Source organism: Rhineura floridana, chromosome 6 (genome assembly GCF_030035675.1).
Source record: "Rhineura floridana isolate rRhiFlo1 chromosome 6, rRhiFlo1.hap2, whole genome shotgun sequence".
Classification (NCBI taxonomy): domain Eukaryota; kingdom Metazoa; phylum Chordata; class Lepidosauria; order Squamata; family Rhineuridae; genus Rhineura; species Rhineura floridana.
Window position 1 is genome coordinate 65767968 of NC_084485.1, and position 25904 is coordinate 65793871.

The 25904-nt window shown below is 42.2% G+C and overlaps 1 protein-coding gene across 1 annotated transcript in view; it reads left to right on the forward strand.

The window, feature by feature from the left end:
• The first annotated feature begins 269 nt into the window (after positions 1 to 269).
• The window catches only part of SLC45A3 (solute carrier family 45 member 3), a 71068-nt gene continuing 45433 nt past the window's right edge, over positions 270 to 25904 (forward strand). The window contains exon 1 of the mRNA XM_061632140.1: positions 270 to 440. The gene's annotated coding sequence lies outside the window, so the exon portion shown is untranslated. The remainder of the gene's footprint in view (positions 441 to 25904) is intronic.

Sequence of the window (25904 nt, forward strand, 5' to 3'; positions counted from 1 at the left end):
GTTAGGCAAAATACCCTACCTATCCCCCGAGGTATATCGGACTAGACATCTATTATTTCCCCTTCTTCACCTTCCCTGGGCACCCAAAGAAAAAAATCGCCGCTGGTCACACTTTTCCTTTTCGCTTTTCCGCGAAAGCGACCGCTCCCTTCAATCACGCTGCCTCGAAGCGCAGCCGGTAGGACCTGGGGGTAAGAGGCCCCGCCTCGCCTCCCGAGGTCTGTTGCGGGGTCGGGAGGATAAACACTTCAGAATCCGATCAAATCAACTTCTCTCCACCCTAGCAGCATCAGCGCATGCGCCTTGGGACATGGCAGTTTAAAAGTCGGTAGAGCGAGACACTGTCTGGTATTGGCGCAAAGCACAGCGCGGGGGGCCCGGAGCAGAGAGGCAGCGCCGGTTGGGAAGCAGACGGGCAGGCTGCTGCGCCCCTTTTCCAGGTACTCGCGGAGCACGTGCGCCTGTCTTTCCGAGCCCCTTTCGACCAAGCCCTTTAGCATTTCCCCCTTCCTTCCCTTTTTTTTGCAGATTATACAGCATCTTCTCTAGAAGCAGAGTTGCCTTTCCCCTTGAATTGGGGGGGTGGGGAGGAATCTCTAGAGATGCTTCGCAAAGGGGTGGCGGTAGCGCAGGCGCCCTCTGGGGAGGTGGCTTCAGCGTTACGCGTTACGCGAAGTAGCCCCCTTTTTCTCGGTGGCTACTCTTGGCTGCTCCCAGGTGGCTCTCTGGAGTTCGGTGGGACCGATCGGCTGGAGGCAGACGCTCCGCGTGCCATCCTCTAACCGCGCCAGCGAATGGCTCTGTGTGTGGGGTGTGTGTGGTCGGTTAGGGGGCACACGGGAGGAGCGGGCTCAGCATCTGAGCCCAGGACGTTGCAGGCAGCGCCTGTTCTGCGGCAAAAAAAAAGGGGGGGGAAGGTTGTTTGGCTTGATCATCCGGGTTTCCCCCCTCTTGGAAAATGTTAGGCTTTCATCCTTAGGTTTTCGTCTCCGGAAAATTCGGGGAGCGGGGAAGGAGGAGGTATGACTCACACATTTAACGGCTGGGTGTCTTATTTTGGTTGAACTTGCGGCACTCTTCACTGAGGACCGACCTGTACCAGGATTCCGCGCTTCGCTGCTCCAGTTTCTATGCTGCTTTTAGGCTGGAGGCTGAAGCAGGTTGGGCTTCAGAGCACTTCGTTATAGGCGGGGTGGGACGTCGCAGATGAATGCCTTGGCCCTTTGACTGCTGACTGCTTAATAAGCTAGTTGGTGAAGGAATTCTCGTCTGCCCCAGATGAGCACATCAACGAGTCAACTTCAACTTCTCCCTCCGAAGTCTGCCCGTCTTTCTTGAACACGTGTGCTGCCATAGGATCTACTTAGCTAAACAAGGAGTCAGACTTGTAAATGAATCGTCTAGAGAGCACTGATAATGGCTGCTGAAAGTTGTCAATTGCGCTAACTGTACTGAGCACAGAGGCAAAGTTGATACAGTCCAGTTGCTGGCTATCCTATATAGTGCAACAAACAACACTTTAAGGAAACTGGCATATGTCAAGGGAGAGAGCACAGATTTTTCCGTCTCTTTCGTTTGCAGACTGACCTTTTCTCCCTGCTGTTGGCGATGCTGTAAACGTTTCTGGAAGCTGAATAGGTACACCCACCGCCCTCTATTGACGGGCTTAACTGGTAGCAATACTTCAACTGGTGCTGAGTGGCTGGAGGCCACCACTTAAATTTCCCAGAGCAACTTCATATCATAAGAAGAGCCTGCTGGATCAGGCCAATGGCCCATCTAGTCCAGCATCCTGTTCTCACAGTGGTCAACCAGATGCCTCTGGGAAACCCATAAGCAGGACCTGAGTGCAAAAGGACTCTCCCCTCCTGCAAGTTTCCAGCAAGTGGCATTCAGAGGCCTCAAACAGTGTAGGCATTGTGGGAAATGTAAATGGCAGCTAGATCCTAGTTGCAGTCTGGTGCTGCTTGAACCACTGGGCTGATTTTTCCCCAATGGGGGCCCATGGTAGCTATCAGCAGTGGGCCTTGCCCAGGTGCTGGGGATTCAGCTGCTGGCCAAAAGTGGCAGGTGCTGACACCAGCCCTGGGTATGACTGAAGTAACATCATTTGCTATTTTGGGCTGTGTTACATGACAAATTTTCCCACTGCATTTTTGGAAACTGCTTTAAAGCAGCTTTGGGACCCTGTATTGAATTTTGATAGTGCCATGGGCAGGGCACCCCTGTCAATTAGTGTTTTGAGAGGAGGAATGGACCCTTGAGTCATGCAGGATACATGTTGGCTGAGAAGGATCCACCACTTTTTCACAAAGTCAAGTTCAGAGTGCATCCTGCCATGCAAGATTGCCACACAATGTGAATTGGCCCTTGACTATTTCTGGTAGTTTCTTTCCAATCTTGTATCAAAAACAAAACTCCTGTGAGGATTTCATAAGGTCTATACCACAAACAGACAACTTTTAACATAGATTGTGCAACTTTTCCTTCTGTTAAGATCCTTTTCCTAATAGTTAATCAAACTGTACCTTGGGGTAAAGTCTCCTCTCTTGGGCAATGAGAAAGCAACGGCTCTCTAGCTTTTTGGCATAGGACAGTTGTCGACCATAGAGAATAAGGAATAATTCAGTTGTGTGCTTTTTGTATTGGATTAACTTCTTGTGTACAAGCTTTTGCATTGTGTGTACTCCTTTGTCAACTCTGCCTGTGGAATACACCTGTGTAAATCAAGTTTGCACACACTGGTATCAGCAGAAGCTAATCCAATAAAAGCTATTGCCTTAATTTCCTTCTTTTTTTAGCTTTTGCGAACCTGAGTAATGGACTCTAAGTAGCACTAAGCCCTTATGACAGGATAGGATATAACCCTAGTGTTTTAGTTAGGATTATCTGAGATATGGCGCACCTGCTAATGCAAGCACAGAGTAGCAGTTTTGTGCAATGATGATGGAAAGTGCAAATATTTGGGTAATGAATAAGCTTACATATTCAGCTCAGAACCAGCGCACTGATGTTGTATCTAGGCTCCCTGATAAAATTCATTTCTGCAGCTCATATGTGTGCTTATCCTCTTCTCTTCTGTGTGATGTACATACATTCTTGGAAACCTCAGTAGCCTGAGTAATGACTGTAGCTCCTGGGCTCATGACACACTCTGAGGGACAAATTCACCGATGACTTGCATAAAGGAAATGCTGCCACATCAACACTCTTTTTGATGTGTGGTGCACATGGAACTGCTTTGCTTTTTCCATATTCCATACTCCTCTCCACATATCGCTCCCTTTTCTGTAGGAGAACTTTATATAGGAGCCAACAGTTTTGCTTTGTTTAATTTCTGTGATAATATGTGCTGAGTTGTTTTTTCTCTCCAGGAGCTAGTGTGTGTGATATATATATATATATAGATCTTGTGGGTAGGTGGGTGGGGGAGAGAGAACTGTTGTAATTTTGTGGGGAAAACATTATCAAAAGGAAACCGTATCATTATGAACTAGTGCTAAGGGATTATTGGTAGAAGGGCAAAAGGAATATGGATGCCTGTTAGAGTAGTCTCTCTGTAACAGCTGAGAAGGGTTTTTTCTAAAGAAGTAGTATTAATAGTTAAGAGCAGGGGTAGCCAATAGGGTGCCCTCCAGATGTTGTAAAAGTACAACTCCCATCAGCTCCAGCCATCGTAGCCAATGGTCAAGGGCAATGGGAGTTGTAGTCAAACACTTGGAGTGAGCCAGATTGGCTATCCCCTGGTTAAAAGGCATTATTCTACTTGTCAACATGGATATATCCTATGCCTAGTGGTGGACTAAGAGTCAGTGTGTTAGGGATATAATGATGTGTTCTAGATGCTCATGCTGTTTGACACTTGGAGATCTTCTGCCATTCTGCTAACCTCCACAAAGTGTGATCAACAGCTGGACAGAATATGGAAATACTTGAATAATTGGATCACTGTGGTGGTTTGATAAGGGTCTTCTTTCCTTCCCTTAAAGGTCTACACATGACATGGTGGTTAAAGCAGCCCAGCTTCTTTCTGACTCCTGTATTCTGTTACATCTCTTAAAAGCAAAAAAAAAAAAAGAGAGAGAAAACCTGTAATGGTGAACAACTTTATGACATGCTCACAAAACAGTCCATTAGGGCAAAGTCTGAAGTTGTGCATCTGTTTATAAAGGTGGCAAGTCTGATCACTGGCAGTGTCAGTTCTATGACCATGGCATATTCTACCATGATGTTTAAGAAGAAATTGACTTTAAGACACACAACACTAGTGTTAGCTGTAAAATCTGAAACGCTTCTCATGTTTTGAGAGAAGCTCAAGCTACCTGGTCCACTGGGTACAGAATTACTTTTATTACAACAAACATAGTTGGCTAAAACAGCCTTTCAAAGCATTCTGTATAATACCCCCCCCCCCCAGTTGGCTCTAGCTTGGCTTACTGTGACATGTTTAACATGGAATTGCCTTCAAAGAGTGTAAGCAAACCTCACTTGGTGCAGAATGCAGCAGTGAGAGTTTTCACTAGAGCTCGTTCTTCTCGAGCGTGCGACTCCATTACTGTACCCATTACTGGCTCCAATCTGTTTCAGGGTCTCCTTAAGGTATTTATTTTATATACAATAAAGAAATTACAGGCAAGGGCCGACAATCTGAATAGTTCCTATGGCACAACCAGTAGCAGAACACAGCTATCTATTATGTACAGGCAACACCTTCATGAGAGCCTGCCCTGGAAGACTGCGGCTTCCACTTAAAGTGGAGGACAAGTTGCCTGCTAGCATGCTTGTGGGCAGAAACAAGAAGTGGTGGTGGTGTTTTCTAGTGTCTGGAGATAAGGACCTCATGCTTGCTCCTTCCTCTGTTTCTGCCTCATAGGCTCCATTTCCCCCCGCCCTCCCCCCACCAGTGATTCATGCAAACATTCCTCATTTTCTTCTCTCTTATCCAGCCCTGTTCTCTGCTAAATGTCTAAATCAGCAAGATTTCAAATCTTGCTCCCAGAGTGAAGTATGCACTTTCATACAACTATTGCACAATTGACTTCTGTCACAAAATTTGAATTTTTCTGGTTGCTGCATTTGAATTCTTAATTTGGAATACTGCTGTCCTTGATGGCAGATGCTTACACAAGGCCTGCTTATCAACAATAATGTAAAGGATTTGGCCGCTCATAAAGCTTAATGTGGTCTATAACGCCCCTCAGATTTTGTTTAGAAGCTACATTTGATTTCTGTGTGCCACAAAAACATTCCTGTGATGGCAGAAATAGTCATGTATGAAATTGGTCTTAAATGACAGTGGGCTCCATTACTATGGGCTACTTACTGCAAAAATATTTTACATGCAAACAAACCAAAGCTCTTTTTTTTTTAACTTTCCTAATGCCTGGATTAACAAATACAACCTCATAGGCTGCTTAACTTTTGACCATTACTATTATGCTAATAACAAAATTCAGACTTCCTAATATAAACTCCTAATTTGGAAGATGACAAGATTATCAAATGGCTGCAAGGCTCAATTTCCTTTCTTGATGGTATTTTTTTTCACTGCCATGGAGATCTACCAGAGCTCAATTTAATATGTTTCATGCACTGCATTACTACTGATTGAATCCTGTCAGGGGGTCTAGTCTGTTGACTCATTTGGATCAATGAGGCTTTCCTCTTGGCAGAAGTCAACCTGAGTTCTCTTGAAGGAAGCTCAAAATACAGTTGTAAACTTTCCAGTGGGGAAGTCTTCTTAAATCTGTTTCAGTAAAAACTACTGCACCTTCAAGATTAAGAAATGTATTATTATTATTTATTAAAAATTTTTATTAGGGCATAAAGTGTTTGTAGACTTGATTCTACTTCATTAGATATATAAAATGTTATTCTCAGTTGGCAAGTGTGTATGTGTATATATATGTATGTACATAAGTAGAGGGAGGAAATTGTAAGCAATGGGGTCAAATGGCAATGAAATGCAAAAAGAACAGCCTGTACAGGTTTAAATGTACGCAAAGCAAGCACAGTGGCCATTCACATTGGCGGTAATGCCAATTATTTCTCCTGTGAATAGTCACTCTGTTTATCGTGCATACATTTGGACTGTAATCCTAAACACACTTACAAGAGGGAAAGCCCCATTGAACTCAGTGGGACTTACTTTTCTAAATATGTTTAGGATTGCACTGTATATCTGCAATTGAATTATCACAGACTATACTTCTCACATTTAACTGTCATTTGACCTCATGCCCACAACTGTTACAGTTCCTCCCCCATGCCCTCAATACCTTACAATTGAGGATAGCACTTCATGCATTTTTTTTAAAATGTTCTTAAAAATGTTTTTTGTAAAATGTTTTTAAGGATGTTATGTTTTAATATATTTTAAAGACTGTTTTATTATGTTTTAAAGTGTTTTTAGTTCTTTTATTTGCCTCCCTAGGCTCCTACTGGGAGGAAGGGTGGGATATAAAGCAAATAAATAAATTTAATGAAGTGGATTCTAGTCCTCAAAAGCTTATGTAATAATAGAATTGTTAGTCTTTAAGGTAACACAAGAGTTTGTTTCAATTTTAAAATTGTGGAAATTTTATTGCTCTCTATAGATACCCATCTTCACTGATTTTTCTCAGTATAGTATTTTCAAGAACGACTTTGTTCACAAGATGTCATATCTCCCTTGCTCGGCTGATTTATTGGCTACATATATGTACCTTTACCCCATAGAACAAAGGAGATACAGATTTGTGTCAGCCCTCTTATTTGAGTGTTAGCATCAGTCATGACTAGATCTCTAGGCTCATCCAGAAGTTGAATAGGTGGATATATTAATTGGTAAGACTGTAGACGGTGAAGCACAGAATAAGTGCCCATCAGTAGGAAAAGTGGTCTTGGGGTTGAGTGTATATAGTTGCTCTTCAGCTACTTATTTAAACTGCAGCATATGAGTGTGAAGTATATGCATATTTCTTATTAGCAGAAAAAACATATAGACAAGGTGACTTAGAACTGGTCTGTAGGAACCCCAGCCCATTGGCACATATTTCATTACACAAGGCTTAATTTGGGGCTGGGAAAGATGTCTAAGCTGCCTGCAAGGTGGTGAAATCTTGGACATCTTGATGATGATCTAAATTCCTGGCTCTATGGAACTGTCCAAGTAATTGCTGTGTGTTCTTTTTTCTTCTCTCCCCTACTAGTTCCTAGGAGGTCCTTCAAACTTGTGGCACCTTTGGTGTTCCCCCCCTATCCAAATAGGAATCAGTTCCTGTCTTAGGTTTGAAAATATTTATTTTAACATTTTGCCAGGTTGAATATGAGAAAAGGCAGGCCCTGGGAAAATAAGGAACGGAATAAGGAGCACAGCTCAAATAGCATTTTTTGTTATGTTTGGGGAGGCAAAGTGGGGGGGGCTGGAATAAGTTCTACAGCAAGCAGGTGCCAGGTCTGCAGGCACTCCATAAAAACATCTCTCAATGCCTGTGTTGTGGCTGCATTCTGGTCGTAAAAGTAGTTCTCATGATGAGATCAAGCATGGAAGAGAAGCTGCTTCTTCCGTGAGATACGGCATTGACCTTCCCTGCTCTGGAAACAATCTCTGCTCCAGCTGTTTATAGTCAGAATCACCTGCTCTGAGTTGACTTAAACAAGCCATGGGGTTAATCATGCTGACTTCAATGAACCACAGGACTGTTTTTGCATGCAGCACTCTGATGATTTAGGGTGTGATCTAGCAGCTTAGAAAGCTGATATCCTCACTGGATTGTAGTGAGTGAGTGCTACAACAGAATCTGGAGTTTTATATGGCAACTTCTAAAAATGGAACATTCAAGTTCCAAAAGTTCACATAGACTTAAAACATAGACATTTTTGAAATATATAGAGTTCACAAAATGTAGCTCATTTCCTCCCTGCTGTATTATGACAAGAGCTTCTATACCGGTACTGCTAAAAAGTGGATTATTGAACATATATCTTGGATTTTCACCTCCTGCCCAAAGAAAAACTGAAGTTTTCAGTTGAATTGACCTTCAAATGCCAAAATGGTTTTAAGGCCAAAGCAGTTTCCCATGCTGCGAAGTTGATTATCTGACCCTTAAAATGATCTTGGCTGCTATCTTTCCATTTGACATGCCTGGATCATTATGTCCGAATGATACCTCTGCACCATGTTTTGAGAATCAACAGAGAGCCATGCTTAGATATTCCAATTGGTGGAAAGATTCCGCCTTGCTCCTCCTTCTGTAACATTGATCTTTCAGCCATCTTTCTTGGATAACCATTTTCTTGGCTGTTCCCATGATGATAGCTGTGAAGTCCTGACACAGCACTGAATTTTTCTTCCAAAGGAGTGTTGCTATTTTTCTCTGCTGCAGCCCAGCTACCACTTTGCTGGCAACTAATGCTGGTTCATCCACTAAGCTGTCGATGTGTTGGCTCTCCATGGGATTGCCAAGGTAAAGTGCTGCCTGCTAATGGGAAACTGTGTCCTAGTCAGCTGGGTTTTCAGAGAGAAACTATCTAGCAAAAGTCGATGGACTGCAGCTTATGTTCAAAGAACATGCATGACATGAGGGGCAGATCAAAGGGTATGACTGTGGTCAGAGAAGAACGACTTTTTCCTGTATCATGTTAAGCACAGTATTCTATGGGAAATGTGAACAATAGCTGTTTGAACTGCAGTGCTTGAGCCCAAAACAATAGCTGTTTGAGCCCCAAACAAGATTAAACAGAGCAGTGTGGACTCACTGAACCCCCTTGAGGGGAAGATGTTGATGCAACAAGGTCCCTTTCATCTTTTTTTTCTATGAACAATGTCTCTGTCTCTCCCCCTCAAAAGCTATTCATCATTGTCCTCTACTCGACTTACATTAGACTAGTCAAAGGGATCATCTGGTGTTTCATTCCATAGCCTTCCATCTATCTGTTAATCTGGTAACTGCTGTGTTATTTCATAGAAGAGAGCTGGTTGTAAACTATCTTCAGCCATACTTGATTTATCACTGAACACTTGGTGGCCTTGCACTTGAATGTGCAAGTTGACTCAGCTGTAATGTTCTGTGCATTGAAGGGACCACCCACAGAATGTTCAGTGCCCATGATATTGTATGCCCATGATATTTTAAAGTCTTTTGTTTTAAAAACATAGTATTCTGTAGCCTTTATCTGCATACCTGATACTCCCTAGGGATAATTCAGAAAATTACTGTTTTCTGGTTGTGCACTCACAACAGGTGAATCCCCACTTTTCCTATGAACATTACATTGGGGAAAAGACTTGTAATGATGAACCATGGTCTAAATAAACTATGGCTTACCATGCACAAGCAGGATGCTGGTGCACGCTGCTCACTCATGCCTGCCCCTCTTCTCTCTGTGGTCCTCTGGGAGGAAACAAAACAGCCCTGTGGGTCATGGGGTGGGGGAAAGGCGCATAGCACCAGCCAATCCTACCTCCTCACCAGTGGAGAAGATGTGACGGTCAAGGGAAGGGAAAGGCAGTGACCTTCTCTGTCACTCCTTCTCCATCCAGAGAGTGTGTTAACTTACATTAATGAAGTTTAATCTGTTGAATTGTCTCACCTTTTTTTGAGAGATCTCGAGGAATACCAGACTCATAAGCTTGACTTTGCCTATAGTTACCATCCCCTTTCACCTGTGGTCTGTCCCTATGTTCTGATTCTTCATGAACTGAACTATATTGGTAAAGACAGTGAGCTCCTGAGCTTGGCTTTGATGCTGCATTAAGTATCTCAGTTTTAGATTCCACCTAAAAAACAAACTTGTTCATACTACCTGTTTAGGAAAGGGCAGAGAGAAAATAAATACTATTGGATGTGTTTGTAAACGCCTCCTTGAGAGTCTCTCCTTCTAGTCTTGTTTCTGGCCTTTAGATTTTCCTTCCGATTGGACCATCAAGAGAAAACATTTTAACTGGCTGCTATATAAAGAAGGAACTAACCTTTTGGAAACTAATTCTGGAAAGCATTTTTTTCAGATCACTTTAAGTTATCTCTTTGTTTCACTCTTTAGCACTAAGCACCTAATCCTGCTCTACTAATTATAACTGCAGAATAAACAAACTCTTCTTACTGCAGACAAACAGACATGCTTCTTTATTGTTGGCTGGGTAGACAGCGCAACTGAAACTGCAAAGGAAAGACCAAGGGGTGGAGTCTAACTCTAGCCCATAATATAAAGTTGTAACATTTAACTCTTCAAGGGTTATGTTACTGTATACAGGCTTTCCCCCCAGGATCACTTAAGTAATTATAAGGTAATTGTGGTCATGCAAAATGCACCCTCAGGGGAAGTCTTGAGTGAGCAGACTTTGGGGGGCGCTTCCCGATGAGGCTTTTGCAGCGCACCCTGCCTTATTCACTCAGTTTTTCAGAGGGTACTATTCTTAAATTGTTCCTGTTCTTAAAACAAACTGTCATTCTTTAAATAGAGGCTGTCATTGTTTGTCTTGTCACAAATTAAAAATAAGACAATTCCTTCCCCAAAATCCTGGGGGGGTGAAGTCCCCATTTCCCCCCTCCCCCAGCTACAGGCCAGAAACATACCAGACTGCTGGCTTTGCATTATGTGCAAATCAGCATTTCTTGTTTGTTTCCTCCAATCAATCTAGGAGCCCTAAACCAAGTAGAAACCTTGACTTTTGCTTGTGGTTTGTTTGGTGCGGGACAATGAGAAGAGGGGTGGATACAACTGAACAGCATACACCAGCACATTGATTGTTCACAGTAAGCAATAGTTTGTGGCTTACCGCTACATACAAACCAGACCTGTGTGTGAATTTTTCTTTATTATTAATTTAGTAAGCTTATTTCATTTTTTGAAATATATTTTATTGAATTATATTAAATAAAGGTAAGGTAAGTAACAGTACAACTTGATGACGAGAACCCCTCCAGTTCCCTTCTCACCCACCCACATCTCACTAACCAACTATTTGTTATACCTTCAGGTAATATCATAAAAGTAGTAACAGAAAATAACAAGTACAAGACAACAGCTTTTCAATCGAGGACTCCTCTTCACAACTGAGTATGAGTTGCTGGAGGTTGCATATTTTGGGAGTTTGCGTAAGTTATAGAACAATATCATATAGTCTGCTTGTTTCCCACTTTTCAATCAAAACTGGCTCTCAAAACAACTCATAACAATTAAAATCTATCACAAAGTTACAATATAAGATGTTGGGGATACATGTGTGTGTACACACAGTGTGAACATTTGACATGTGTTCCTATTTGAGAAACACAAATCTGAAACCCATTAGGCACAAAGAACTAGTTTTTCAGTTCTTTGGATCCTGGCCCTGGTCTTCACCTCTATCTGAAGCAGGGTAGGAGGAACCTATGGCACTCCAGTTGTTGTTGGATTACAACTCCCTTCATCCCTGACTACTGACCATGCTGGTTTGGCCTGAAGGGAGTTGGGAATAAAACGACACCTGGAGGGCCACAGGTCTCCCATCCCTATTCTAAAGGAAACTCATCAACAGTAGATCCAGAACAGAGAGGGGCATACCAAAACAATTTAATATTCTCTGTAGTGAAAAAGGTGTGGGGTGGGGGTGGATTCCCATTTTCAATAGATGTATTTCCCCAGCTGAATCTGTATCTACAGCTGGTTGCATGCTCCCCCCAAGACAGGGCTGCTGATAGACAGGTAAAAAGGGTCTGTTTCACCTGTGCCTGGGACAACCCGCAATTGTCAAGCCAGACTCTTAGATTTCATTTTAAAAATAAGTTCCTAAGTGCTCTGGGTCAAGAGATATACATCAAAATGTCAGCCCCCGCCTTGCAACTTCTCTTAAATGAGCTAGTAGCTGACTGCTCCATTCCCTGCCCTTTCAGGTTGTTAGCCGATAAGTGAAGTCAGAGTTATGATCGACAAAGGATTTGTTGACCGCCAAGCAATAGGTAGAACCTCTTGCAAGACCTGAAAATAGCTGTCTTTTCTTGTGTGTTCACACATCACATGAGTTTAGTAAGTTTATAGCTTTCAGTAGCAGCATGTGTACCTGCCTGCCCACTTTTACATGCTTAGAATATATTTACATTTGTGTGTGTTTGGGCACTCTGTGTGGGGTTTTTTTTTGGGGGGGGGTAATTTGTTGTAAAATAACAGGACTGTAGAATGCTGCAGTTAAAACATTTGTTAAATGAATGTGGCAGTTAAAGCTGCCTCTATGCATATTTTTTCCTGTTCACTGCATGGTTTATGAATATAACATGATATATTTGCACCTCGCTTTTCTTCCTGGGTCCTCCCACCTTCTTTTATCTTTGCAATAGCACTGTGTGGTAGGTTAAGCTGAGAGCTGGTTCAATCATGGTGTACATGCTTAGAATATGTCTGTGGGTGTGTTGGCAAGTTTTGTGGGGTTTTTTTGGTAATTTGCTGTAAAATATCAGGACTGTGGCATGTTGTATTTAAAGCAATGGGGGGCTGCCTTTGTGTATGTTGTCCCTCTCACTACATGGTTTATGAATATGGCATGATATATTTGCACCACACTTTTCTCCCTGGGTTGTCCCCCCATTTTATCGCTAATACAACCCTATGAGTTAGACTGAGAGTTGGTTCAGTCAAGCTGCATGAGTTTTTTTAGCTGCTGCTATCTTTTTAATGTTATACTAATGTTTATATGTTGTTAAATATTATTAGATTATATGATTATGGTTTTTGAACTATTTATAACTGTTGTAAAATGCCTTGAGAGGGCAGGAACCCTGAAAGGCAGGTTAAAATCTGTTAATACATTTTAAATCAAGACTGTGGATTCAAAATTAGGGTTACCAGGTCTCTGGTTTTTGGCCAGAGTCTCTGGTTTTTGGGGGACCCTCTGACCCTCTGGCTCTCTGGCTAGTGCCCCTAAATCTCTGGACTCTCAGCTTCAATTTAAAAATAAAATTAAGTTTTTAGGTGGTCTGGTTCCCGAGATAAACACCAAAACGTCAACTGCCCCCCCGCACGACTGTTAAATCTGTTTTACAGATGTTCAGAACAGCTCCTAGCTCTAACTACAACTCCCATCAGCCCAATCCAGTGGCCATGCTGGCTGGGGCTGATGGGAGTTGTAGTTTAAAAAAGTAACTTGTTCAGGCTCTGGCTCTAACCCCGCCCTTTCAGGATTGTAGCCAATAAATGAAGCCAGGTTGTGACTTCTTGATCCAGGCATGCCTAAGCTTAATTTCAACATCAGAAAATGGAGGCTTTCAGATTTTGCAGTTTGTGTAAGTAATATGGCTTAAAGGTTTTTTTCCTCTTCTGTGCAAGAGTCAGACCCTGCACTATGAAATGAGCTTGGAAAAGTTACTTTTTTGAACTACAACTCCCATCATCCCCAGCCAGCATGGCCACTGGATTGGGCTGATGGGAGTTGTAGTTCAAAAAAGTAACTTTTCCAAGCTCTCCTATATGAAAGTATTTAATCCAATACTCAATTTGGACTTACTTTTGAGTAGACATGGTTAGGATTATATGGGGTGTATTTTTACACCTCTCTCTGTGTGTGTGTGTCCTTTCCAACAACCCTGTAAGGTAGGGTTGGTGATTGGAAACCAAGGCAGCTCACAATAAGAAATAAATCACTTTAAAAACCAATAACCATAAAACAAGTATAAACAGTTGCAAAACAGCTTAAAGTGGCATGAGTCTGAATTTTGGGTTGAGTGAATGAAGTTTATTTATTTATTTTTATTTATTTATTATTTGATTTATATCCCGCCCTTCCTCCCAGTAGGAGCTCAGGGTGGCAAACAAAAGCACTAAAAACACTTTAAAAATCATAAAAACAGACTTTAAAATATATTAAAACAAAACATCTTTAAAAACATTTTTAAAAGCTTTAAAAACTTTTTTTTAAAAAAAGAAAAGGTTTAAAAACATATTAAAAAAGCAATTCTAACACAGACACAGAATGGGATAAGGTCTCAACTTAAAAGGCTTGTTAAAAGAACAAGTTCCTTATCACTTCAGGGTACAGTTTTCCCTGGTTAAGTAAGCCACATTGAATACATTGGGACTTGCTTCTGAGTAAATAAACATAGGGTTGCACTATAAATATCTTTACAGGTTGTATAAATAATAAACATATTTGATAGTCATGCTTATATAAATATTTTGTCATACTGTGTCCCAATAAGTATCCGATTTCACACTATGGTTGTACAATATTTCCTTTACATTTTAAGTATGCCTTGGGGTGGTCATGGTTCTCCGTTGTTTTCATCCTGAAGGGTAGATAGGCTGAGAGATGGTGAGTAGCCCATGGTCACCCACTACAGTTTATAGCTCATTTCCATTTTGAAAAATTAATTAAAACAATTTACATGCAGGCAAAATTTATTAAGTGGATTCACTCAGTACGTTTAAAGCACATCCAACTCGCATTTAAAGCGCACGTCCCCTAAAGAATCCTGGGAAGTGTTGTTTCCCCCTCACAGTTATAGTTCTCACCACTCTTAACAAATTGCAGTTCCCATGATTCTGTGGTGGGATTCATGTGCTTCAAATGGGTGTTGAATGTGCTTTAAATGAATGGTGTGGATCTGCCCTAGGTATGATGTGCATTCAAGAGTGAATTGAAAAGAACAATTTTAAAAGATACTTCTTACTCTTACTCATTTCTCAGACCTCTTTCTGAAGTGAAGGGTCAAATCTGTAAAGAAGTTTGGAGCAGCCATGTAAAAAGATAAGGGCAGGGCATTCCAGGCAGGGGGTTGCCAACCCTGCTTGGATATGGATCTCTTTGTAGAGGAACCCTAGTCAAGGTTTACCAACAGCACAATCCAAACTATATCTACTAGAAGTCAGTCTTGTTCAGTTCTATGGGGCTTAATCCCTTAGTAAGTGTGTTTAGAATTGCAGCCTTCAAGAGCATACATCTTTACTCCCCAAAGCTCCCATCTAACATCTCCACAACTCTAAGCTCCTTTGTCCCTACAGTGACCTTCTGGTGACTGGCCCGGCCTGAAGGCACTTAACCCTTCTTGCTGAAAGCAAGTAGGCTAGATTTAATGTTTGCTACCCAGGCTCCATCTTTTAGCTAAGATTTCTATCTTAATTTCCAATCAGATTTTTTTTAATTGTATGCTCCAAGCAACTGTGGTTGATGCTTAATGTATCATGCTTAATGACATCACCAGGGCCCGCCCCGTGACATCACCAGGGCCCGCCCCTCAAATCTCAGGTTTTCAAAATAACTGTTCATGTTGCTAATATCAATATTCAAAACTGGCTTACTGCAATGCACTCTGTGTGGAGCTTCCCTTGCACTTGACCCAGAAACAATTAGTGCAGAATGCTGTTGTGAGATTGCAGTTGGGAGTATACCTCTGCTCAGAGATCTGCACTGGTTGCCAATTCGTTACCAGGCCACGTTCAAGGTGTTACTACTGGTATATAAAGCTGTTAACAGCTTGGGAACAGTTTACTTGTGAGACTACCTTACCCCATATGTGTTCACTTGACCACTTTGCTCTGTGGAACAAGCACTGTTACAGGCGCCACATAATACTCGTTCCACACTTGTAAGAAATTATTTTAGTGTGGCAGCACCTACTCTTTGGAACTCCCTGCCTATTAACATCAGACAGGTGCCTTTGCTGTATTCCTTTCAGTGCCTGCTAAAAACTTTTTTGTTTAGGCAAACCTATCCAGACACATAGATGTTGATCTGTTTTAATCTTTTCAGTTAGTAACTGTTTTAATTGTTTTAAATATGTTTTTAATTACTTGTTTTTTACTGATAATTTTAATGTAGTTTATAAACTGTTTAGAGGTCTTTACATCCAGGCGGTACATAAATGTTGTTAAATAAAAATAAATAAATAATATGCATACATAAGCAGCGGTTCTTGCTAATAGATTGTGGGGGTGGATGGAAATGTAGGGCACCCAATATACATATGATGTACCAGACCCAGCAAATCCTGTCATCACCCCTGCTCCCAGAATACATTCATGTTGTCGTCTTTCTTTTTATCCAAAATCTGCTTTTTCCACAAAGACTTTGGCTTAATCCCAAGTACGTGTAATGGTATTTATTCATATTCATCATCTGCTGCTAGCTGTGCTTCACCCCTTCATCCTACTCTTCCCCTCCTCCTGTTTTCTCTCTCACTCTAAACATTTAGATTGTAAACTCCTTGGGGCAGGTTCTTGGTTGTCTATTTTTCTGGGTGTGTTGCTTGCTTATTTACTTTTATGGACCAACTTCCTGCAAAAGCACTCAATCAATGCAATTTGCTGTTCAAAATAATAGCTTACACTCAAGAGAAGAATACAAAAGCAGGAAGAATACAAAAGCCAATGGTCACTCTAGTTTCCCGTACAGTTACACAATGATAACCACCAGATGCAATGGTCACTGCAGAAGACAGTTCAGGTTGGTTTGAGAAGCTAAATGGCAGCTTGTCCCAGCCAAGCTGATGGAGGGACCTTTAGGATAAGCCTGAAAAATAATTTTAGAAAGCTGAACTTTATTATTTATAAAGCAATAATGTTTTACCCTACTGTTTCAGCTCTTCTTTGCTGCAGCCAAGGATGCTAATAACATAAAGCTATGTTACTGAGTCCATTGAGAGTGCTGTGCTATACAAACAAAGTGGCCAACACTATTCTACTACATATTTCATATTTCATCCTTTCTTGTTCTATTCCTGTCGGTGAACAGTGTGGATGAAGCTGCAGTCCTGTGCGCATTTACTCCACGAAAAGTCCAACTAAATGTAGTAGGAGTTCTTTCTCATTCACAAGTACAAATTATTGTCGCTTGACAATACATTTATCAACTGACAAAAATGCAACTCTGAAACAACCTTTGGTTGTGAACTGCATCTTGCACAATTATTTCTATTTCCAGATGGAATGGAGGGAAAACATGGCACAAAACACTCGTTCAAATTAAATTTGGTGCATCTCTGTATGAATACCTCATGCTGAATCCTGGTCAATGTGAGATAAATTTTGGACTTTGCTCGATGTCTAGGGAAAGGGAATCCCAAAATTTTGTGACAGTAATTAAGAGACCCTCTATATCAGCCTTTCCCAACCAGTGTGCCTCCAGATGTTGTTGGATTACAACTCCCATGAGCCTCAGCCAGCATTGCCAGTGGCCAGGAAAGATGGGAATTGTGGTCCAACAACATCTGGAGGCACACTGGTTGGGAAAGGCTGCTCTATACCAGTAGTGGGGAACTGTGGCCCTCCAGATGTTGATAGACTGCAATTCCAATAATTCCTGACCATTGGCCATTCTTGCTTGGGCTGATGGGAATTGATGCTCAATAATGTCTGGAGGGTCACAGGTTCCTCACCTGTGCTTGTTATCTTTTTGCATGCTCTTATGAATCATACATAATGAAAATATTGTGTGCTACATAAATAGGAGAAGTTCAGCGTTCTGTAATTACTTTTCAGGTTTATCCTGAAAGTGTCAGAAAGCAGTTTTAATTGGAGATATTCTGTTTCCCGGTTACCCTTCCACTTCACCTGTGTTCTCTGTGAACTTTGATCTAGTAAACACAGCTAGAGGTGGGCAAACATCTGAAAAAATTAAACATAAATGGCTATTGGGAGGAGAAAGTGTGCCCTGCAGTTTCCAGATACTGAAAGACTCTTCTCAGTTCCCACCCTGTCCGTGTGGTGCAGAGTGTTCACTTTTATAATTGGCCTTGTTTGTTCTTTTTAGTCATGCTGTATATCAACACAGAGCTATTTGTACTGGAGTGTAGCAGACAAAATCAGCCCACAGAGAGGCATGAGTCAATATTTTAATGCTATACCCAACTCTTCTTATTCCGTTTTAAGATCCTTGTAGACCCTCCCCATAACAGGATATGATCATCCAGCAGTCATGAAATCAGTTATCACAACTCCACTGTGAGGCTAGGATCACGCACCGTTTGCAGAAGGGTATAACTGAGACCAAGAAAGGCCAAGTGTTTGCCAAAATCATACCCAAGCATTTGGCAGATGATAGGAATGATTAAGACAACACTGAACAGTGTTAGCTTATGATTGGCTTTAGGGAGAGTGGAAACCTTGGCCATAAAGCTTTCCTAAACTCCCAAATATTATTTTCCAGTCTTATTAATTGACTTCTAGGTACTGGATAATAATGCCCATTAACAATATTAATAATAAATATTTTAAGCTATTCTTAAATAGGCAGAATTGTCTGATGTGGTTTGAGGAGATTCATGACTTGGCTCTGAAAATACTGTGATTCTGGATTGCAAAAATGCATTTAGCTCACTCATGGCAGTGGAGTAAGGCATCTCTTTCCAAATTATGTAATTTCCAGTCCAACAATAGAGACACACCTTGCCTCTTTTCTGACTTCACCTGCCTCTATTATGCTTCCTTTTTATATGATCTTGCCAACCAGATGCCCTCCAGATGTTTTGGACTCCCAACTCCCATCAGCCTCAGTCAGCACAGTGCTGCCTGCGGTTGATAGGAGTTGTAGTCTTAAAATCTGGAGGGCATCAGGTTGGTGAAGGCTCTAACTAAAATGAGTCCAAGTATACATATTTTTGCAAAGGTCCTTTATCTCCAAGCCATTCCCTCTTCTCTTTCATTTTGGAGATTGTAAAGGGGGAACCTGCTACCAATGGTCAAAGAGTACACACACAGATCGGGTGGCATTAAATTTCTCTGGCAGGGATATAAATAGCTGGAATTGCAGACCAGAAAATTTCCATGACGGAAAATGCATTAGTTACTATGTGATTACAAAAGGGCCCATTAGTGTTGTGTGTGTCTGGGATTCAAAGTGTATTCTCCAATGAGGAGCAAAAGGTCATGTTCTTAACTTCAGTCAGAAAAAAGTAATAAAATTTGGAACCCTCTGTCATAATCTCTTCAAAGCTTATTATGGCTATGCCCCCCCCCCGCACCATGGCTCTATTGGTGTTGCATGTCAGATAAGACTTTTCCATTGGCATCAAAACCCTGTCTTCCTATGCGAATTAAACTCTGTTTTGTCCAGTTAATGATAATACTGAATTGACCAGAGGGTTTGTTGTGGCTTATTCCAAAAAAACATTCCATTTGGGTGTCACTCATCATCATGTCCACAGGCATTCAGCTTTTCTGTCATTCCAAACCTGCTTCAAAGAGCTGCTAACATGACCTTGATCGCAGTCCTGCACCCTGAAAAGTAGGTTTTCAAATTGGCTCTCAAAGAGGTCTGTTCCAACAAAGTCCTTCCTTGTACCTGTACTTGATAGGGGAAAGGCTATAATGGACTACTATGGGCTTGTGCAGCTGTGGCAAGCTGAGAAGGCCCTGGCCAGCTGTGGAGGACTAGCCTCAGAGAGAGAGGCAATGGTAAACCCCCTCTGAATATCACTTACCGTGAAATCCCTATTCATAGGGTCGCCATAAGTCGGGATCAACTTGAAGGCAGTCCATTTCATTTTATGGAAACTGTTCTATATTTTCTCACTCTAGATATTTATGTCTGTCTGTTTATACATGCACAATACAGAATTGTTCTTCCTTTGAGATTTATTTATTTATTTATTTATTGAATTTCTTAGTCGCCCATCTGGTTGGCTATCCAGCCACTCTGGGCGACGTACAAAATAGGCATACAAATATAAAAGACATTAATAATCTGAAACAATGACGATAAAATAAACATTTAGAGAGCTATGTCTGAGACTCTGATGAATTCTGTTTCGTATACTAAAATTGTAAACAGCAGGGTTGGTCCATTAGCAAAACAAATACAGAAGTCACAGCATGACTGCATGACTACAACTTGCATGTGCTTTAGTGAATGCCACATTTTGCTTTCCAGGAGAGGGATCTTTAAACTGGAGGGAAATGATTTTTTTAGTACCCCTTGAAAATGGGACTAAACGTTTTTGGGGAAGGAGTTACCTGTCCTCCAAATAAAATGCAGTTCTTCCCAGTGTGACTTCTGTTGACTCTGTACCACTCAAAGTAAGCTTCAGTTTTGCTAATATAAAAACTGTGAGCATAGCATAGCAATAATAGTCATGTAGGAATGTAATCTTGCGTGAAGTGACCTTAAGCAAACTGAACTTGCTGGGCAGTTTCTGCATGAGTTACCTGAATATTCAAATGCTGTGGTTGCATTTTATAATTCTAAAGAACATAAACTCCCTAACATGTGCAGTATTAGATTTCCGTTTTAGGTAAGTTCCCATTTCAGTTCCTTTTTCTAATTGCTATTGAAATGGTTCTCCTTCCTTTTATCTGTATCCTCATATTTCCCCTCCTTGCCTTCATGAAAGACTCTGTAAAATCCTGACTTGCTCAGAAGGTATCTGACCAATGACCATTACAAATGACTAATTTCCTGTCATCTTTCCAAGTACCAGGCATGGAGAGGGTTTTTTGGAAAGATTATTTTCTCCCCTTCTCAGCCAAGTGATCGGCTGATGTGATCATCAAGGTGTTACCACCCCTGACCCAAAGAAACTTCAAAATGATGCCTACTGCCAACTGCTGGGACAATAGGTCTGACTCTTGAAGTTCTCATCACATCTTAATGGTGGGGCATGTGCTTTGTATGCAGAAAGTCGAAGGTTCATTCCACATAGGGCTGGGATTGATTCCTGTCTGAAAATCCTGAAGAACCACTGCGTATCAGTGTGGACAATGCTAGATGGACCAATGGTCTGACTCAGTATAAAGCAGCTCCCTTTGTTTCTTACATAAATCCTGGAGAACCACTACGCTATGGTGTAGACAATACTGACTTAGTATCAGGCAGCTTCCTTTGTTCCTTACATATGTGAGTTGTGGAGGAAAAGGTGGGGTGGGGAAGAGAAGCTCTCATCAGGAGGAACTCCATTCTCTAGAATAATTTCCTGAATTTTCCTCTAGAGACATCTTCAGACCAAAGTATTGCTTCCATTAATAGGCGTTTCTCACTGTACATCTGGTTCAAAGGCTTATATGCTGCTGGTTGTCAGTAGAAGAGAAAATGTCAATAATTGTCTTTGACAGCGTGACCATGCGTGATCACAAGAGTTTGTGATACCGCTGGCTTCAACTTGACCTTCCTGAAGCCTATTGCATTTTTCAGATTCTTGACACCATGGAGCGATGTTAAGCCGACAAAGTATCTGTCTCTGTCTAGAGCTGGGGCTGTGGTGTGGGAAATTCTTCAGCTCATGTGCCCTTCAGTGTCTAGTTAGTCTGAGTGTGGGATCTGACAGTGAAGTCGACCTCTTTTTATCTATGACCTTGGTGACTTTGAGTTGAACGCTCTAACTTTGTAGCAGGCATGGAGCCCAGAGCTGAGGAAAAAGAGAGTGGGCAGGACTGAAGGGAACAAAATCTCCAGAATATGAAAGTGATGAGTGATTCTAGTTTAATTCTGAGGCTTTCTAGACTCCTAGAGCAGACTTCGCAAACCTGTTGCCCTCCAGATGTTTCAGAGTACAACTTCTATGAACCTCAGCTGGCATTATCATATTTTGGACTCTAACTCCAATCAATCCTAGCCAGCATTGCCTTGCTAGTTGGGGGTAATGGGAATTGTAGTCCAGAACATTTGCAGGGCACCAGATTGGTAAATGCTGCCTACAAGCACCTCTAAAAAGCAAGATAAGGTTAATTTTTCAAATCCTGCATTGCTGGGAACAGTAGAACATTGGCACTTTCTAGGGCAGTGCAACTCAAGGGACTTTCCTTACAGATCTGGAATTGAAACAGGCAGAATGAGAAAGTCAAGCAAGAAAAAAGAGTGTTGGAGCATAATAGTGATATTTCTCCCTCCCCCCCCCCATGTTGTGTCTTACCTCCAGCTATTTCTGTATTGCTAGTTCTTTGAGAACACAAGTTTGCTTCCCCAAAGAGCAGACTCATGAACAAAAGGAGGAGGATTTTTATAGTGGAGTGGGAAGGGATGGGAGGAAGGATTCCACTGCCAGGTGGGTTTTCCAGCAAAGTGTTATGTGGAAGTAACACACAGTCAGAAACACCTTGTAGCTATATGCTGACCCTGCAGACTGGGACAGGGAAGGGTCAGTTTCTAATTCCCATTCAGGCACAAAGCTCATTGGATGCTCTTGAGCCAATCACTCCCACCACTGAACCAACCCCAAAGGATTATTGTAGGGTTAATAAGAGGGTGGGACATGCATGTTGCCCAAAGCTCCTTGGAGGAAAGCGGGGGGGGGGAGGAGGGGGAAGATAAAATGTAATAAGTAAGTTGTGTATTAATAAGATGTGTGACAGCCCAAGGCTCATAGGACTGGGAAGACCCAGGTTCAAATTCCCATTCAGCAATACAGCTCACAGGATGGCCTTGAGCTAGCCACACTCTCCATTAAGCCTATATCACAGGATTGTTGTGAAGTTACTAAGGGGTGGGACATGCAATCCAGTGCTCCTTGGAGGAAAGGGGGGATAAAATGTACTAAGTTGTATGTAAATAATAACTGTGACAGTTTAAGGACCATGCTCTGACCAAAACAGGGCCACCAAAACATTGGCTCTGCAATTTCATCCATCTGCAGTGCAGACTGCAAGTGTCTGTGGTCCACTGGCCATGCATTTGATGTGTCACTGACCTGTACATTTGGCAGGAAGTTGGATTAAAGGAAATGTCGCTTTCCCTCCCCGCTTTCTCAAGTAACATCTCAGGATACAAATTTATGACAATATTGCTTGAAGTACTTTGATCTTACAATTGGGTCCAGATTTTTAAAGCAAGTTGAAACGACCTAGACTTGAAAGCAAACATCTTCACAAGGTGAAGGCACAGAGCAGAATGACAAAATGCTTTTTCTTCTTAAATCCCTAACTGAAATGATTAGAGCCTGCATGCATGATTGTGCATCAGCTCTGCATCTTCAGACAACTTCTTGATCTTTACCTTAGGATTTATAAAGATTTTGTGTAATTTAGAAGCTACTAATTTAGCTGTGTTTTCAGAAAGAAAAAAACCCACAAAAGAAATAATCTTTCAGCATCTTGTGGGGAACTTGTGAGTGAAACTTTTTAAAACTCCAAAAATGGTAGGGTTTGTGTGTGTGTTGCTGGTTTTTTTTTTTTTTTACTAATCTGTATGATTTAAAAGCGGAGTGCGTTTAGGTATACATTCTGACAGTCAAATGCAGATAAACAAGGGATAGCTCAGGATGTCAAGGAGATTGGCACTTGAATCCCTTCCAAGAGTTATATAAAAGTCCTGAACTTGGCACAGCTTAGGAGAAAGGAAAATATCTTGGGCATTGCTACATAATACAAGGCCCAACTTCTAGAAATTAGACCCTTTCCCTAAATGAAGAAGGGGTGGGGAGGGGTCAACATATATTGTCAGCTCCTTGTCAGTGCTGCTGTTTTCTGTTACTGGATACAGAAAGGGACTAAGGGAGGGGAATAAGACCACCTGTTGGATTTTGACACATGAGGAAGGCCACTGCCCTTTTTAACAGTGTCTGCCTGTCCTCTTTTTTTCCTTTACGTGTCTCCCTCGCCTTTTCCGTCTAGTCTCTCAGTATTCAGTTTACAACCGTCCCATTGTGGTTCTTGGGCTGGAAGCAGCTGGGCGGACTGTTTCAGGCTCAAGTGTAATTTCAGCTCCTTCAAAAGCCTTTAGAGGCTCTTTCCACCTCCCCCCCCCCCCAGGACAGCAACACCAACAAGAGGATAATTTGATGGATTACTCTGCAGGGCTGAGAGGCTCTTGGCTAATCCCTTTTGTGTGTCTGTTGGAGGAGACGCTCAGCAGAAGCCCCTAGCCTCAGGCGGAGAAAAGGCTGCTCAGCAGGGTGGGCTTTACACACTGACATATAAATGCAAGGGCTCTGGTCATGTGGTGCAGGATTTAATCCCTGCCCACTACCATGGCCTAGAGGTTAAAAGGGGGAGACCTATTTTGGGCTGCTTTATATTTTTCTCACTTGGTTTAATTTACATTTTTATTCTTCTGTTAATAATAACTTGCAGAAGGGGGCGGCTGTGGTGGGGGGGGGAGAGAGCAGACAAGTTGTTGCTATGGCCATAGGCTGAGGGGCCCAAACCTGTCTTAACAACTAGTGTGTCTCTAAGCCCTGGCTACTCATTTGACCAAGCAATTCTTTTGATTTTTATATTTTATATCCTGGTTTTCTTCTAATTAGCTGAAGCCACTGTTTACTCCCCTGTCCCCACACACACCTTTCTACCCTTACAACAACCTTGTGAGGTAGGATAGGCTCAGAGATGGTAATTGGCCCAAGGTTACCCAGTGAGCATCATAGATGAAGGGGGATTTGAACCCTGATCTCACCATTTCTAGTCCAATACTCTTAACTGTTCTACTCCACACATTATTTGATATAGCTGGAACTGCTAGCATGGTTTTATTAGCTGCAGATCATGGATGGCAACATACAGTCACTGGGTAATGTGGTTTGTAACCCATGGCAAAAGTGTGTGTCATTTGCTCAGACTGAAGCATGTTTCCAGCACTTTGCATACTTGCAATAGCCAGAGGATACACACCAGAGATGGAGATACTTTGTCCCACCCACAAAGTATTTGAGCCGCTCAAAGGCTGGGGTGGATTGGGGGCTACTGCCACTGCTGCAACCCCATCCCCATTTTCATGAGATATATACATCACACAGCATAGGCGAGCTTTCTGCACAAACGTCTGTTATGCAGGCTCTCTTCATGACAACCACCATAGCCACATCCCTACAAAGACTATGCAACAAAGATGCATTTTTGACATTATGTCTTCAGTATCAACCCTGCCTTTTCTCTTGCTGCCCCAGCCTGCTTCATCCAGCCTGGTGAAGAATTTTGGAGGAGAATTTTGGATGAAAACTTGCTTACAATTTTGTGACATTTTGGTTGGTCATAATAAAGGGACTTTGGAATTTTGGAAGATAAAAGTGGCACTTTAACCCTTAGCCATGCATGCTAATGTAACCAACCTTACCCCCGCGTAGCTTATTTGGTGGTTTTCTTTCTGAGAAAAGTTTATTTTGCTTGGCATGCGTTAGAATGACAAATATCACCCCAGGAGATGACATAATTGTCCCTTCTGTGAATTATGTGGTGGCACTTCGTCCCTGCCATTCCCAGCTCCATTACACTACTGTTATCAGAGTTGTATCCTGTCCTTTTTCCATGGAGCTCAGGCTGGCATGTGTAGGAGGTGATCTTATTTTATTCCCATAGATTAAGCTGAGAAATGGAGACTTCTTCAAAGCCAACCAGTGAGCTTTGTGGCTGTAACGCAGGAGAGGAGGGCCTTTGAGCCTTCAGATGTTGTTGAACTATAACTCCCATCAGCCCAAGCAGGAATAGCCAATGTCTAAATGAGTTTCAGATCTCTGATTTTCTGGAGGGCCCTGTTTATTCACTCTCACTTTCAGGGCTGGTGCGAGAAGGTGGCCAGGCTGGGCCCTGCTGAGGGCCCTGTGGCCCAGAGGCAGCCTGCCACAGATCACAGAGGGAGCTCCCAGGCACTCCCCCTATAGTCAGCGTGGACTTCAGTAAGCCTGCATGCTCCAGCTTCCTCTCCGGTCAGTGTGAATGTTGTGCATGTTCTGTGTGCATGCCTGCCATCACTCAAGATGGCGGCTGGGGCCCACCGCCCTCTTGATCAAAGGCAGGAATGCATGCTACATAAATGCACATCATTTGCACAACATGAGAGGTAGGTGGTGTGCACGGATTGGCTTATTAGTCCTGCATTGCCTGTATGGGGGGGTGAGGTGTTGGGCTACAGCGCCGCGGGGCAAGGGCAGGTTGTTGCTGGCCCTGTTCACTTTAGTACCAGATCCCCCAACCTGTTTCATCTCCTCCTGCTGTGGCCATCTTTGATGCTTTCCATGAGGGAAGTTGTGGAAAAATGAGGAGGTGGCCAGATCTTTCTTTATTTTTTAACACTACAACCCATAAAGCCTCATTCA